The following is a 17,176-nucleotide window of genomic DNA, read 5'->3' as shown; positions in this document are numbered from 1 at the left end:
AGTAGCAAAGAATTATCTCTAAGCAAGATTAACAGATAAAATTTGAGAAAAATTTCCTGAGTGGTTCAAGGTATCCTTTTAGTCCTGATATATTGGAACTAATAAAAAAAATATGGACCAATACATCCCTCTTTTGCTCAAGCTGCACATCCTTCTGCAATACAGTCCTTGAGCTCATTGTAACATATCATCAACTATTAAAAATCTGTCTATCCTTGTTTAAAATTAAATGTTTAAAAAATCATTCAGAAATCCTAGAATGTTTAACTGACTTTTTACTGTAATAGACAGGAGTCTAAATTATAAACAGTAATGTCTCATTCCCAAAGTTTCCTTGTCACACTCCGAACAATTGCAACAATCTAACACAAATCAATTTTACAGAAGATAATGTTGGAAAAGCATTAGGCAACCTAAAACCCTTTCTATCCATTGGATCTGATAGTTTTGTGCATATATCCTAACAAACAGGAAGCAACAGGTGAAGCTAAGCAAAATCACATCAGATACCTGTACAATTAGCACAGGGCCCCCCAAATGCTGTGTACTCTCACCATTTCTCTTGTCTTTATACCATTTCTCTTCTCTTTATACATCTCAAACGATCCATCTGTTAAACTACTGAAGTTTGCAGACGATACAAGAGTGGTTGGTCTCATTCAAGACAATGATGAATCTGCATACAGATGGGAGATTGAAAAACTAGCCTCGTGGTGTGACCGCAACAATCTAGAACTGAACACACTCAAAACCATAGAACTGGTGATAGACCTTAGGAGAAACCCTCCCATCCTACCACCTCTCACAATACTAGACAACACAGTATCAACAGTAGAGACCTTCAAATTTTTAGGTTCTATCATATCTCAAGACCTAAAATGGTCACCTAACATTAAAAACATCATTAAAAAAGCACAACAAAGAATGTTCTGGCACCAACTCAGGAAGCTCAAACTGCCCAAGCAGCTGCTGATACAGTTCTACAGAGGAATCTTTGAGTCTGTCCACCTAGAAACTAACAACCTACTCTCTAACAAACAATTTGGTTTAAGAAAAAAATTAGCTACAAACCTGCAACTTGAACACTGCAAAACATATGGACTTCATAACTCGATCAAGGTAAATCAATAGATGCAAATTACATAGACTTTTATTTTAATTTTTAATTTTTATTTATTTATTCATTTGTCCAATACACAAATACATAGGAAGAAAAATAGACATGTAGTAATATATATAAGAGTAAAGTGAATTTAGAGGAGAGGATATATGAAAGAAAATATATATGATAAGTGAGAGAAAGGAAAGACAATTGGACAGGGGACGAAAGGCACACCAGTGCACTTACGTACGCCCCTTACTGGCCTCTTAGGAACCTGGAGAGGTCAATCGTGGAGAGTCTAAGAAAGAAATGTTGGGGGTTAGGGGTTGACACAATTGAGTCCGGCAATGAGTTCCACGCTTCGATAACTCGATTGTTGAAATCATATTTTTTACAGTCAAGTTTGGAGTGGTTCGAATTAAGTTTGAATCTGTTGCGTGCTCTTGTGTTGTTGCGGTTGAAGCTGAAGTAGTCATTGACCGGTAGGATGTTGCAGCATATGATCTTGTGGGCAATACTCAAATCGTGTTTTAGGCGCCGTAGTTCTAGGCTTTCTAGGCCCAGGATTGTTAGTCTATTTTCGTAGGATATTCTGTTTCGAGTGGAGGAGTGAAGGGCTCTTCTTTGGACATGGTGTTGATATCTGAGATGTGGCATGGGTTCCAGACAGATGAGCAGTAGTCTAGGATGGGCCTGGCAAAAGTTTTGTAGGCTCTTGTGAGTAGTGTGAGATTGCCTGAGCAGAAGCTGCGTAGGATCAGGTTAACAACTCTAGAAACTTTTTTGGTGATATTGTTGCAGTGCGCTTTAGCATTTAGGTCATTCGATATTAGTATTCTAAGGTCTTTTACTGAGTGTGGATTAAAGCCTTTAATTCAGTAGTACACAACAAACTTTTCAAAAACTAAAATCTATAGGGTTATATGTGTGTGTTTATGTATGTGTGTGTGTGTGTGTGTGTGTGTGTGTCTATACAGTGGTACCTCTACCTACCAACATTTCTACTTACAAATTTTTCTAGATAAAAACCGGGTGTTCAAGATTTTTTTGCCTTTTCTCAAGAACCATTTTCCACTTACAAACCCAAACCTCTGAAACTGTAACCAGAAAAGGCAGGGAGAAGCCTCCATGGGGCCTCTCTAGGAATCTCCTGGGAGGAAACAGGGCTGGAAAATGTGGGGAGAAGCCTCTGGAACCTCTCTAGGAATTTCCTGGGAGGAAACAGGTATAGAAAAGGCGGGCAGAAGCCTCCATGGGGCCTATCTAGGAATCTCCTGGGAGGAAACAGGGCCTACACCCTCCCTATGGTTTCCGCAATTGCACGCATTATTTGCTTTTACATTGATTCCTAAGGGAAAAATTGCTGCTTCTTACAAAATGTTCTACTTAAGAACCTGGTCACAGAACGAATTAAGTTCATAAGTAGAGGTACCACTGTGTGTGTGTTTGTGTGGGTGTGTGGGTGTATGATTTTTGTTGAGTCATATATACATATACACACACACACATATATATATACACAGACATATATACACAGTGATTGCTCAAATTTGAAACCTATGGCATGGGCGCTTTAGGTGGCATGCAGAGCCATATCTGCTGGCACGCGAGCCGTTGCCCTAGCTCAGCTCCAACATGTATGTGTGTGCTGGCCAGCTGATTTTTGGATTGCACAAAGGCTCTGGGAGGGTGTTTTTGACTTCCAGAGAGCCTCCAGGGGGATGTGGGAGGTGTTTTTACCTTCCCATGACTCCAGGGAAGCCTTTGGAGCCTGGGGAGGGCCAAACTTGAGCCTACTGGGACCACCAGAAGTTGGGGGAACAGGCCATTTCCGGCCTCCAGAGGGCCTCTGGGGGGGTGGGAGAAGCTGTTTTCACCCTCCCTAGCCATTGAATTATGGGTGTGGGCACTAACGCATGCACAATAGCATGCACACATTGTCTTTCGGCACCCGAGGGGAAAAAGGTTAACCATCACTGTCCTAAGGTATTTTAAAGTATGATGAACCCCTCGTCATACGAACTTTTCAAGATACAAACCCGGGGTTTAAGATTTTTTTGCCTCATCTTCTGAAGTATTTTCACCTTATGAACCTGCCGCTGCCAGTGGGATACTGCGATTTCGCTGAGGCTTCCCTCACTGGGAAACCCCACCTCCAGACTTCCGTTGCCAGCAAAGCGCCCATTTTGGCAATGCTGGGATTCTCCTGCAGCATTGCAAAAACACGGAAGTCCGGGGGTGGGGTTTCCCATGCAGGGGAGCCTCAAGGGAATCCCAGCAGCGCAAAAATGGGTGCTTCGGCTGACAAAAGGGGTGAATTTTGGGATTGCACACATTAATCGCTTTCCCATTGATTCCTATGGGAAACATTGTTTTGTCTTATGAACTTTTCACCTTACAAACCTTGTCCTGGAACCAATTAAGTTCATAAGACAAGCTATCACGGTATATATTTGTGGCAAGTGATTTTTAAACACTTGCTTTAATGAATCAAAATGCCATCAATATTTTAAGATCTGAAATACAAATCTTATTCTTCACCTGCCCTCAAAAGTGCATATATTTTGCCAATTATTTAAGTGTTTCAGGCACTGGTAATATTAACTATTGACTCTGAAAATTCAATCTGAGACCATTTCATAAGCTCCTTAAAACCCACCTCTGTCATCAGGCATGGGGGAATTGAGATATTCCTTCCCCCTAGGCCTATACAATTTATGCATGGTATGTTTGTGTGTATGTTAGAAACATAGAAACATGTTCAGTTTTTAATAAGGATCTTTTAATTATTTTAAATATTAGATTTGTTATATGTTGTTTCATTATTGTTGTTAGCCGCCCCGAATCTACGGAGAGGGGTGGCATACAAATCTAATCAATCAATCAATCAATCAATCAATCAATCAATCAATCAATTTCTTCTTTTTTCCTCCTACTTGCTAGAAATTTAAACATGCAATGAGAATAACAATGGCTGGAGAAACATTTTTCTGAAATATCATTCATATAAACAATGGCGCCGTTCATTTCTCTGATTTTGAAATCACAATGTGAAATCAACAATGTGAAACTTCTAATAGATTATTTTAAATTAATGGAAACATCTACCAACTCTTCATGAAAAGAGAGCTATGAGAAAGAGGAAAAAAACCTGAAGGAAAAATGAAGATTTCTAAAATGAAGCCTCAAAGAAATTTTAAGTGTAAATAAGAAGTATAAACTATCACTTTGTATCAAACATCCTCATTCCGTCTTCTCCAGCCTGATGTCTTCTGTACGATCTAGAATTCAGATATGGACTTGCTATTGCAGTCATAACACACCTGGCTGGGGAGGCTGTTCTTGTGGACACTATTTGATTTCAAGATTCAATAGAGAGATGGACATTTTCCTCATATAAATTGGATTTACACATTATGGCTTGGCATAAAATTAATTTAACAAGTAATGTGTTTATTAGTTTTACAATTAAAATATAGATTGTTAAGCATCAGAACCAATTAAAAACATGCATGCAGAATTTAGAATAAATACATATAATTATATAATCACTACTTTATGCAAATAATATGAAATTCCCTGCCCCAAAATACAAAATTACAAGTTTTTTTTATAGATTTAAATATTTAATATCAAGAAAATAACTTTAATATAGATTGTAATCTATATTAAAGTTATTTTCTTGATATTAAATATTTAAATGCCTTTAAATCCTACAGCTAGTTGTATTGCAAATAATATTGTAATTTTAATTCTACAATTTATTGTTATTGGATTTTATACTAATTACAATTTGATATTTCAGATGTTTATATTGAAATATTTTCTGAGAGCTATTTTATGAAAAATGTTTGAGTTATCAAACTTGCCTTCAACTGTAGGATTCAAGCAACAATAACATTCTTTGTAGCGCTTAATTGTATGGGGCAGAGGACAGTGGCAGGAAGGAATATTAACTTCTTTTTTAATCATTCCTATATTCATTATTCCCAAGAAACTGCTTCTGCTTCAGGCATTAAATTCAAGTGGTAAGATCTTTCTTGTTATTTTATATTATACAATTGTTTTGAGGAAGCTGGCATTAATTCTCCTTCAGAATAACTGTCTCTAAAATAAAAAAAGGGAAACAATTTAAGAGAATAGTTCTCTTCTCTTGCTCTTTAAAAACTCATGAATAAGGTAGAAAAATTACTTAAAATATAGTCAGTTTAGGTGAAATTGAAGTATAATTACAAGTACTTTCCCTCAACGATATGAAATACTTTGATTGGTAAATGAATGTTGCATATAAAGCAATGGCATCTCATTAAACAGAAGATGCAGTACAAAAGCCCAAGCAAATGAGAATAGATATGAAGTGAATGATTTATACTTAAATTATACTGAGGCTTTCTTCCAGACTTCCCATCAAAAGAAGTGGAGATTAGCTTCTAGAAGACAGAGGGTGCTTTTATTTGGTGGCACTCCGTTTATGGAATTTTCTCAACCCCTAATTTTGACTGTTGCCTACATTTTTTTTTTTACAAATAACTCAAGGCAGTGAACATGTCTAACACACCTTCCTCTTCTTATTTTCCTTACAACAACAACCCTCTGAGGTAGCTTGGGTTGGGCTCTATTAGCATCATCTGGCTCGCGCTAGGTAAAGGCTTTCTATTTCGCCAGGCTTTTAAAATGACTTTTAATTATCTTTAAAGTTTGTTTAATATTCTTTACTATAGATCCTTCCTGATGCCTACTTTTTATAGTATTTTTTTTATTTTAACTTTATTTATTGCACCTGATTTATTAATTCAAATTGTATTTTTATATCTGCTTTATTAAAAACAACTCAGAGAGGTTCAGCTAAAAAGTATAATAAACGTTTAAATTTAAAACTTTAATAAATTAAAATGTGTTAAACTTTACAATAAGAAAACAATCTAGCTCTTATCTGGCCTAAAGTTATAGTATATTTCATAAACTATTTCAGAAAAAGAAGTGATTCAAAGTGAAAAATAAAATCTAAAAATATTACACTGTTGGGAGCAGGGAGCGCAGTAAACATACATGATTATTTTATAACATACATTGTATTAATATATACCATATAATTCCAAGTTTCAAAGTATAAGAAATGCTAGGCCTTTTTGTGAAATGATAGGTTGGAAGTTAAGACTTGTGCCAGAAAAAGGCTCAAATGCTTTGAGAGCCATGATCAAATTTCACAGATTATTCAATAGTCCAACTGTTTTGTTTTGTTCTCTTCAAAAACAGAATGTAAAATAGTTAACATGCTTCCTGCATGCATAATGAAAGACAACTTTTATGTACGGTCAGTGACCAGCAAAGTAACTACAACCTTAAAACCAGGCATTAAAAACAGCTCAAATACAGTAACAGCAATAAAATCGCCACAGAGACCTGCCAATTAAAATTTACAGGTAGAAGAAGTAAACAAAAGAGAACAAAATGTAACAAAACGAGCTGGTAAATAAAGAGTTATATTTAGATTTTTTAAAAGAACCACTTTTTAGCAATTATCATGGTTTGTGACCATTCTCAAATATGAAGGCAATAAAAAAATCAATTTTCTGATCAATATGTGCATAGACCAAATTGCATGTACCTGACAACAAAAGCTTCCAAAGTAAAATGGACTGAGCAACAGCTCAGCTGGCTGGAAGATCCTAATCAGCCAATTACAGTTACAAAGCTCAACTTGTTAACAATTTTAAAAGGAATTTTATTTGAATGAGACAGCATCAAAAGGTAATCTTCACAGCATACCCCCCCCCCTCTCTCTTTCTCTCTCTGTAACTTGTTCACTTAGCGGCCATTTCATTTCACAACCAAGTTGTTGGAATACAACACGGCTGCTAAATGATGAAGCTGGTGTAAAAGAACTTTCTTGGGACAACTTTGCAAAATTAGCATACCTTAGGGCACTTTCAGTTTCAGCAGCTGTGTGTGGACTGCCAGAATTTCCCAGCCAGCCTGCTAGTTGGCTTAAGTCATGGGCAAGCAACTATGGCCTCTTTAAGACCTGTGGACTTCAACTCCCAGGATTACTAAACCTGCATGGTTCAGCATGGCTGGCTCAGGAATTTTGGGATTTGAAGTCCACAGGTCATAAAGGAGCCACAGTTGCCCACCCATGCTTTAAGCAATAGCTGCTGGTAAGAATTTAGTAACTTTGTTTATTATAATAATAGAGTTCCAGCTTGAGAATAGAAAACAAACTACCTATCTCTGGTTGAAAGCCTGATTTTTATCAGGAAGTGGTATAGATATATCTGTATGTATACTATACCTTTCTTGTAGAAAGGGCAATGAAGAAATAAGTGCACTAATATCTCAAGTTCATTCTGCCCACAGGGACAATTTCTACCAGTAAATTGGATTTAATGGAACCTCCCATCCAATACTGTCAAGGATAGAACATTAAAGAAGATCAAAATAAAAAATCTACCATGTGCTGGACAAACCTGCAGTGACACAGTTCGATTATAGATCTAAAAGATTCCCAGGAAGAAACCCAGTCTTGTAGCTTGCCTGCAGAATTTAGGTCTGTATGGTGTGAAATAGTGAAGAGTTCTTAACAAGTCTATATTCCGCAAGGCCTAGAGATTTAAAAGAGAGAGAAAGAGGACAGGAAGGCCACAATAATGTAAGTCATATATGGTGGTTTTTTGTTTTTGTTTTACTTTCCAACTTGAAGCTCATCAAGAAGAATTAATGGAGCCAGTGGGGGGCTCACAGAAAATACAAGTACAGTATCAGCCAACAAGAGAAATTGGAAACCTAGACCTTTACTCGCAGAAGAACCATTCCTGTTTCAATACAGATTAGAAGACAACATGAAAGCTGAAAGAATGCTTTCAAAACCTTAGATAGAACAGGGCCTTTAGATCCCTGTCTGTGCATATCTGTGCAATGTATATACTTTGACATGGAGATTTAGCTTTAAGCAGCTTAACTGCTGCAAATATATATATGGTATCTCGAAAATTGTATTATTTGGGGAAACTTAAGGAAAGAAAGATTACTGAAGCACCATTCTTCTCTCTGTGCTTTATTAACCACTTGCAGTGCTCTATGTTTTCTTCTGCTCTTAGATTCTCTTGAAAAGAAGTCCTAAGGAGTATTTTTTCCATCTTTTAAAGATTTTTGTCTATTGTTTAAATGCAAAGGCAGAGGAAAAATAGCTGTCAGCAGATGTACACTGAACTCAATTCAGGTGTGATTGCCTTCTTGATTTACACTCTACCTATTAAAAAGAAACCCACAAAAAGGATTGTCAAACAGGTGATGCATGTAAGGACCCTTATATAGTGGCTAGTCAGCAAATGACTTAGGAAATACTATAGGGCAGCTTTAAGACAGCAGTGGATACTTACATTCTAGCATTGGGGAGAAAAAACACAAAAAGAAATCTCAAGTGCAGTCAAGCATGAGATTAAAGTAGGTTGGAGAGCACATTGCTTGACTAAACACATTTTGTCCTCTCTTCGAGTGCCTTCACGCCTCAAATCCACCTTCTAGCTTCAAGTGTCCTCCTTTTTTTTCAGACATCTTCTTTTCCCCAAACTACTTTACTACTTAATCTTTTTCCCCACCTTGATCTGGGACAATGCAATATAAAAATGGGTGGAAATAAGCTTTCCATAGTTCACTTGCAATGAAGTGCTATGATAGTCCCGAAAATGAGGTAGACAAAGAGTGGTGAGAAACAATAAGAGATATGAGAAACAATAAGTGGTACGATGACATTATTTCCAATATTTTCTTTCACTGCAGAAAAAGACAGCATTTTACATCATCAGTTAAAACTCTAAGTGGTTTGCTATTGCTTCCTATGATGTGTGACCTAAGAATCACCAACTCAAAATAGTCAAGCTGTTAGCCAGGAATTTCATTTCTGTATTGTCTACCATTACAGAAATAGCCATTTCTTTGTTCCTTTTACTTCGATCAACTAAAGTTTTAATGAAGGGCTTTCAGCTTGGCATTCAGTGTTCAGCAAAGCCAACACACTGAATTTCCTATGAATATAGATGCTGGAAAATCAGTATGGAAATTTAGAGCAACCTCCTCCTGGGCCAGCTGAGTTAATTATACAATCTTGCAAAGACCAGGATTTTAAAACCACATGAGATTAAGAAAGGCTGTGGAAATTGCACATGTTATAGGGTTATGAGCACTCCACTGTGTTGGTTTCATAACAACTGAAACTATCATGAGATGGTTGTTTCAAAATTAAAATCAATTTACAAATCAAAATAAAGTCATTACAATTACAATGCACTTGGGAAATTCAAATCTTCCTCCTGGGTTTTTTTTTTCCTGTCAAGACAAATTTCCTTTTTCCAAAACATCCACACCACCAATAAGGTCAAATATAATTTCAATTTTTTTTAAAAAAAAGTATTTCCAACTGATTAAAAGACCCATGTAACTGTGAGCTTTCACCCTAGGACAGTTTTTTTAAAAAAAAAATGAAGGAAGGGTTAAATTCAGTCTAGATAGGTCTTGCTCTTGGCAACTGCCTGGAGGCTCGTGCAGTTTTTAAAGTGGTTGGCCATTGTCTCTTTCCTTGGGCTGGGTGGGAGACACTGGTCCAAAGTTACCAAAATTCATGCCTAAGGCAGAATTAGAACTCATAGTCTTGCAGTTGTTGCTTTAACCACTAGACCAAACTGGCTCTCTTCTCCTAATTTAAGAGTACTGAATATGATGGGATACTGATCTCCTATCATGTGACTGGCACATTGCAGCTGCAACCAGCATACAGGTAGTCCTCAACTTACAACAGTTCATTTAGTGATGGTTTTAAGTAACAAAGGCATTGAAAAAATGATTTATAACTGGTTTTCACTTACAACCATTGAAGCATCCCCGTGATTGAAATTTAGTCACGGGACTGAAATTCAGATGCTTGACAATTGACTCATATGCAAGGGTGGGCTACTGCCCGGATGGGGGGAGGGAATGCAGTGAGGTAGTGAAAATGGAGCTCCACCCCAGGGCACCCAATTTGCACTGAAAGATGTTGAAAGAAAATGCAGGGCGTCCTGCATAAGCCATGTCCACAGTGTGGTAGTAAAAATTTTGGTAGCTCTTCACTGCTCATATATATGATAGTTGCAGTGTCCTAGGCTCAATGTGATCACCTTTTGTGACCTCATGGCAACTAAAGTGAATGAGGGAAGCCAGATTTATTTAACAACCATATTATTAATTTAACAACTGCAATTCACTTAACAAATATGCTGAGAAAGGACATAAAATGGGACAAAATTCATTTAACAAATGTCTCATTTAACAACAGAAAATTTGGGCTCAGTTGTGGCCACAAATGGAAGACTACCTGTAAAATCTAATCCAGACTTTCCCACCTACCCCCAATATACTAATCTTTAAATCATAATAAAAGACATCATGCTAATGTTGCTGGAACTGATGAGACACAGATCCTATTTGTCTCTTTAAAGGCTGCCCCCAAACTACTGGATTTTTTGATTCATCGAACAGGTCAGTACATTCTGATATTAGCAGATGCTCTATTGAGAACAGAGAAACATTTTTTTATGTTCACAAAATTAGTCATGGAGCTATGCTTTTCATCATCCTTTGGGAGGCAATAGCTCAATATTCATATCAGAAACAATGGGACTGAATGATCACAACTTGAAAATTTGAAACGGAAGCAAGGCTAATATCCAAAATGGCACCCAAAGGATCTGTATCAGGCCCAGTAGGGAACAAGACAGGATATTTTAGACAATGATTGACAAAAGGTTTTAAAGCTTTTATGTTGATGATTTTACATTATTTAAATTAGTAAACTGCATTTTATTGCTCTTGTAAAATGCTGACAGCCACTGGCATTAGGCAGCTAGTACATGGGTAAATAAATAAAATATGGAGCCCTATTTGCATTTTTATTCAGAGCTTCTCAGCATAATCCTGTAGATGTAAAGAGCAAAACATGGACAACCATGTCAGTTCCTAACGAATACATAAGAATGATTTTCTACTTCAGCATAGCTTCTTTTCCAGAGTCCCTTATATTTTAAGTCCATGGTTTCTTTTTGGCTTGTAATATACCTATCATTTAATATGATAAATGAATAAGAATACATGATTTAATTCTTGTTTTTGGCTTCTTTTATCTTACCAGAACCTTTCAACAATACACATAAATTCAAGGCATCAACAGGAACAAAGGAGAGAAAACAAAGGAAAAATTATCAAAGCAACCAGAGTTATTTTTATCACATGCCAAAGTGATTGGCTAAGTTTGCATAATACAGTAAATCACAAACTAGCAACCATATTTTAGCTTTTCAAGTTGCCTGAATGCATCCTGCATGGTTAATTTATGGTTCAAAATCTACTGAGTTTTGTTTAACTGAGAAAACCATACTAATATTAGACACACATAAATGTATTGTGCAATACATTTATTGTGCATGGATAGCCTAGAGAAAAGGAGGGCCAGAGGGGACATGATAGCTGTATACGGGTATATGAGGGGTAGCCACAGAGAGGAGGGGGCCACTCTATTCTCCAGAGCACCAGAGGGCCGAACAAGGAACAAGCTGACCAAGGAGAGATTCAACCTAGAAGTAAGGAAGAACTTCCTGACGGTCAGAGCGATCAACCAGTGGAACAACCTGCCTGCGGAGGTTGTGAACTCCCCAACTCTGGACACTTTCAAGAGGAGATTGGACTGCCATTTGGCTGGGGTGCTTTAGGATTCCTGCTCAGGCAGGGGTTTGGACTTGATGACCTGCATGGTCCCTTTCAACTCTAACAATAAAATAAAATAAAAAGCCAGTCTAGCTCTTTGTTTCTTTGATAAATTATATCATCATTAAGATATGACTAATGTGAATGAGAATATTTGCCTGGATCTGCATCAGTTCCATGTGTTCTGATTAATTTATTACAAAGATTGGTTCGGATTATAATGATCATTGGCTTATGTCAATAAGCAATAAAGCTGTAAGGCTATATTGCTTAATAATGTAATTAATTGCATTTAATTATTTGCCTATGTATTTTTGGCTTTTAGTATATTTTTTAATATTTTTTAATACTTTATGTCTGTTATTTTTACATTTGTTGTTCTATCTGATTGTTATGTGCCATCCATAAATACTTTTGGTATGATGGGTGCCTCTATAAATTTGATTAATAAATTAATAAACATTCTAAATTAGGTGTACAGTATGTTCTGCATCTCCCTTTATAAGCATAACAACGCCTTAACTAGTAGCCTGGAAAGACCCGTTGTACCTACCTGAACGGTCTTCTCGATGCACTGGAAGGAGAGTCCAACATGGGTAATGTACCAATCCTATTGGTAGAGACTGAGTTATAATTAGCATAATAATAGCTACCGCCCCCTTACTGCTCCCATGAGTCCCAGTTTTAAAAACGAGAAAATATGTAAGAGGATAACCAAATTTTATTAATACAACTAAACTTCAACTCCCCATCTCCGACGTCTCTGAACTTCAACTAGTCGGGTGGGTTTGGACTCTCCTTCCAGTGCATCGAGAAGACCGTTCAGGTAGGTACAACGGGTCATCTCCACTGCATCTGGAAGGAGAGTCCAACAAGGGATATACCAAAGATTTACTGCCCATGGGAGGGAGAAGGTCTTGACTGGAACGTTGGAGATGCACACACTTTCTGTAGCACACGTCTACCAAACGCTGCCTCAGCGGACGCAAATGAGTCCAACTTGTAGTGCTTAATAAATGTCGTAGGTGCCGCCCAAGTAGCAGCTCTGCAAATGTCCTCTATAGAGGCCTGTGTCGTCCAGGCCGCTGATGTGGCCGCACTCCTGGTTGAATGAGCTGTTAAGCCCTGCGGGGGTTCATGACCTCCCGCTCTGTAGGCCTCCAGAATGCAGTCCTTAAGCCAACGGCTTATCGATTTAGAGGATAGTCCAAGTCCCATTCTGTGTTGAGCAAACGAAATAAACAAAGTCTCAGACTTCCTGAATGCTGCAGTTCTCCTAATATAAATCTTTAGAGCACGTCGTACGTCAACCTTATGCCATCGTAATTCTGATGGATGGTCTCCATGCGTGCAGAAGTCAGGCAAGATAAGTTCCTGTTTCCTGTGAAACAAAGTGTTCACCTTGGGAATGAACGACGGATCCAAGCGGAGTACCACTCTATCTGGATAGAAGATACATAAATCCGGTCTCACAGATAGGGCTGAAATCTCCGACACCCTGCGTGCCGAAGTGACTGCTACTAAAAAGGCTGTCTTCAAGGATAGGAGCCTCAGTGGGATTGATCTCAAGGGCTCAAATGGTGGTTTTGTCAAGGCCTTAAGTACTATTGAGAGATCCCATGAGGGGAACCTCCGTACAGGTGGTGTATGTGAATTCGAGGCTCCACGTATAAAGTCTCTTACCCACGAATGGTGGGCTAGTGATCGAGCCTCCGGTATCTGAATCATGGTGGATAGTGCTGCCACCTGTCTCCTTAATGTGTTAGGAGCCAGTCCCCGGTCTATTCCTGCTTGCAGGAATTCTAACACCGTAATCACCGATGCTTCCTTGGGGTTCTTGCCCTCCTTGTTACAAAAGGTGCAAAAGGCAGCCCACGTGGCCTGGTATATCCTTGAAGTCGAGGGACGTCGAGCAGCTTGAATTGTATCGATGACCTTCTCCGGCAGATCTTGATGCTTTAATCTGTGCCTTTCAAGTGCCAGACGGTTAGTTGTAGCCACTGGGGATCCGGGTGTAACAGGTTCCCCTGGCTGAGGGTGATGATGTTGTCTGGTATCCTCCATGGTGGAACTAGTGACAGAGCCATCAGGTCGGCGAACCACGGCCGGCGTGGCCAGTATGGTGCCACCATCAGAACCTCTGCCTTTTCCTGAAGAATCTTCTCTAAGACCCTTGGTATTAGGTTTACTGGAGGAAATGCATACAGCAGTCCTGTCGGCCAAGCTGACCGTAGGGCGTTGACCCCCTCTGACCCTGGTTCCGGGAAACGTGAATAGAACCTTTGGGTCTGCGCATTCCTGTGGGTAGCGAACAGATCTACAGATGGAGTCCCAAACCTGTGCGATATCTGTTGAAAAAGCGCTGGGTCCAGCCTCCACTCTGACGGGTCCAATGTAGTCCTGCTTAGCCAATCTGCCTGGGTGTTGTTGGTCCCGGCAATATGCTCTGCGGATAAGGACGCTAGGTGAAGTTCGGCCCAATCAAATAGATTTGCCATCTCGTCCATGAGGCGACGCGACCTCGTGCCCCCTTGGTGGTTCAAATGGGCTCTGGTCGCTACATTGTCTGTAAGCACTAGTATGTGCTTGCCCTGGACAACAGAGTGGAAAGCCTGAAGAGCTAGGAAGACCGCTCTGAGTTCGAGGAAGTTGATGTTTATAGGTGACAATTCCTCTGCTGACCATGTGCCTTGCGCCATGTGGGGACCGATGTGAGCTCCCCAACCGTAGAGGCTGGCGTCTGTAGTCAGAATCATCTTGTCGTGCATCTGAAAGGAAGAACCCCTGAGTATTGCTGGCGATGTCCACCATCTCAGGGCAACCTTGACGTGTCGTGGTATGTGAATTCATTGATTTGAGTGGCTCACCCTGGCCCGTTGAGCCGGTAGTAAAAACCACTGCAGGGCCCGTATGTGGTGTCTGGCCCAGGGCACAATCCCTATAGCGGAGACTAGAGTTCCCAACACCTTTGACAACAGTGACATGGGGACCTGTCTGCGCTGGTTGAGTTCGGTTAATAAACATTGTATATTCGCTATCCTCTCTGGGGAGAGCGAGACTGAGCCCGACAAGGTGTCTATGATCGCCCCTAGATGTAAAAGTCTGGTTCGGGGGATCAGCTGGCTCTTTTCCAGATTGATGGTAAAGCCATGAGCTTCCAATGTCCGCATAGTTTGGTTTAAGTCCTGTTTCGCCTGCGTTGGCGACCTGGATAGTATGATGATGTCGTCCAGGTACGCCATCAGTCTGATGGATTGAGAGCGCAGGTGTGCCGTCAGGGCATCCAGGAGCTTGGTAAAAGTCCGTGGGGCCGACGAGAGGCCGAATGGCATGGCCTTGTATTGGTAGTGTGTTCCCTCTGAACAAAAACGGAGGTATTTCCGGTGTGATGCGTGTATGGGGACGTGCAGGTACGCCTCCTTCAGGTCGATGGACGTTAACAGATCCTGTGATTTGATTGAGGTCAAGATAGTTTGAAGCGAGTGCATGTGGAACCGCCTGTATTTTATAAAGATGTTGAGTTGCTTCAGGTTGAGAATCAACCTGCAACCTCCTGAAGACTTGGGACCGATGAAAATCCTGGAGTAAAATGCTTTTCCCTCTTCCTGTGGCGGTACAGGCTCTATGGCCTGGATTTCCAGCAGATGAGCAATTTCGTTTTGTAGTTGTTGCTTGTTTTGCGGGTTTCGAACCCGTGGGCAGAGTATGAACCGGTTGGGGGGTTGGCCTACAAACTCCAGGCGCAGCCCTCCCGATACCGTAGCTTGGACCCATTGGTCTGAGGAGGTGGTGTACCAGGAGGCGCTGAAGTGTTGGAGTTTCCCGCCGATCGGGAAACGTCTGGCAGAGTCACTTAGAGTGGCGGAAGCCTCTCTGGGTGTTCCCCCGAAAGGGCCGCCTCGAGCCCTGGTAGCCCCTGGGTCGGTCTTGAAAGGACCCCCGGTCGCCCCTGAAGGTTTGGCTTGAGAATTGACCTTGCGAGTACGACCTTTGGCCCTGGCCCGCCCCTGTGGAGCTATCCCAGCGGGGCGTTTGGCGCCTCGTATATGGCGCTGATCTCCGGTCCTGCCGCCTGCCTGTTCTGGGGAGGACCTTGCGCTTGTCCTTGTCCTCAATTAGGACCTTGTCCAATATATCCCCAAAGAGCATAGAGCCTTGGAATGGGGCTGACGCCAGTCTCCATTTGGACTTTAGATTGGCTGGCCAATGTCGGAGCCACAGGAGCCGGCGTGCTGCAAGTGTGGTAGCCATGCCCCTGCTGGAAAATTTAGCCGCATGCAGTGTGGCATCTGCGGAAAATTCGGCCGCAGCTCGCAGCTTCGCCAGGTCCTGACATAGTCTTCCATCCTCCGGCCCCAGGCGAGATTGCATCTCCTGTATCCACCGGAGGGAAGCTCGATTTATGAAGGATGCAGCCGCTGCTGCCCGAAATCCCCAGCTCGCCATCTGGTGTGCCTTTTTCAAGAGGATCTCCGCCTTCTGGTCCTCAGGCTTCAGGCTCTCCCCGGTTTCGGAGGGCACCAGGGCGCTGGAGACCAAGGTCACGACTGGTTGGTCTATGGATGGAAATTCGAGGAGTTTCTCCACCTCCTCGTCGAACGTGTAGAAACGACGTTCCAGGTTGGAAGGACCTTGGGCTGCTGCAGGGTATTGCCAAGGGCGCTTGGCTCCCTGCAGAAAAATATTTGATGCTGGGAAATGTTCTGACTCGGGTTGGGGTTCCTGTAGCAAGGCATCTGGGGTCTTGTCTGCATCCTCTGTTGTTTTAGTTGTACCTGGTAGGTTCATTACCTGTTTAGCCTTAAATAGCAGAGTCCTGAACAATGTTGGCTTAAACAGGCCTACCGGTTGGGGTTGCTCGGGAGTGGTTTCATCCTCAGAGAGGTCATACTCTCTATCGCTGTCCTCTCCCATGAGTGGCTCCTCTGATAAGGACCCCAAGCCCGAGGGGGGCGGTGCTGACCAGACCTGCCCTGTTGTTTCTTGGGAAGGTTGCTGGCTATATTTAGTGGCCCCAGCCGCTATGCCTTGAGAATAAACGTTTGCAATTAAATCCTGCAAGTCGGGTGGCATATCTTGCCAAGTGCTTGCCTGCGCCCTTAATCCCGCCACTGTGGGCGTGAACGTGGCAGATGGGCCCAGGGAACTCCTTCTAGTATAACTAGCTGACTCAGGCCTGTTCCATGAGGGGCCTGGGGAGGAGATGATGCGTGGCAACATAGGTGAATGCCTGTCAGGTGACCAGTCCTCCTCGGGTAGGCCAAAGGCCAGCTGTGAGGTGGCTGGGTCAGGTGTTGCTTGCCTCTGACCCAGTGGCACTGTAGAGGGGGAGGCCTGTAG

General features: G+C 41.2%; 1 protein-coding gene across 3 annotated transcripts in view; it reads right to left on the bottom strand.

The window, feature by feature from the left end:
* The window catches only part of PRKG1 (protein kinase cGMP-dependent 1), a 1,199,739-nt gene that overhangs the window by 735,559 nt on the left and 447,004 nt on the right, over positions 1–17,176 (bottom strand). Inside the window, exon 1 of one of the 3 annotated variants that reach the window (XM_070752278.1) lies at positions 7,021–7,084. The exons of the other annotated variants lie outside the window; for them this stretch is intronic. The gene's annotated coding sequence lies outside the window, so the exon portion shown is untranslated. Of the gene's footprint in view, positions 1–7,020; positions 7,085–17,176 lie in introns of those variants that run through there. 3 annotated transcript variants of the gene reach the window in all.

Source organism: Erythrolamprus reginae, chromosome 5 (assembly GCF_031021105.1).
Source record: "Erythrolamprus reginae isolate rEryReg1 chromosome 5, rEryReg1.hap1, whole genome shotgun sequence".
NCBI classification, from domain to species: Eukaryota; Metazoa; Chordata; class Lepidosauria; order Squamata; family Dipsadidae; genus Erythrolamprus; species Erythrolamprus reginae.
Note: the sequence above shows the minus strand (reverse complement) of the source record. Positions and strands in the feature narration are given on the sequence as shown.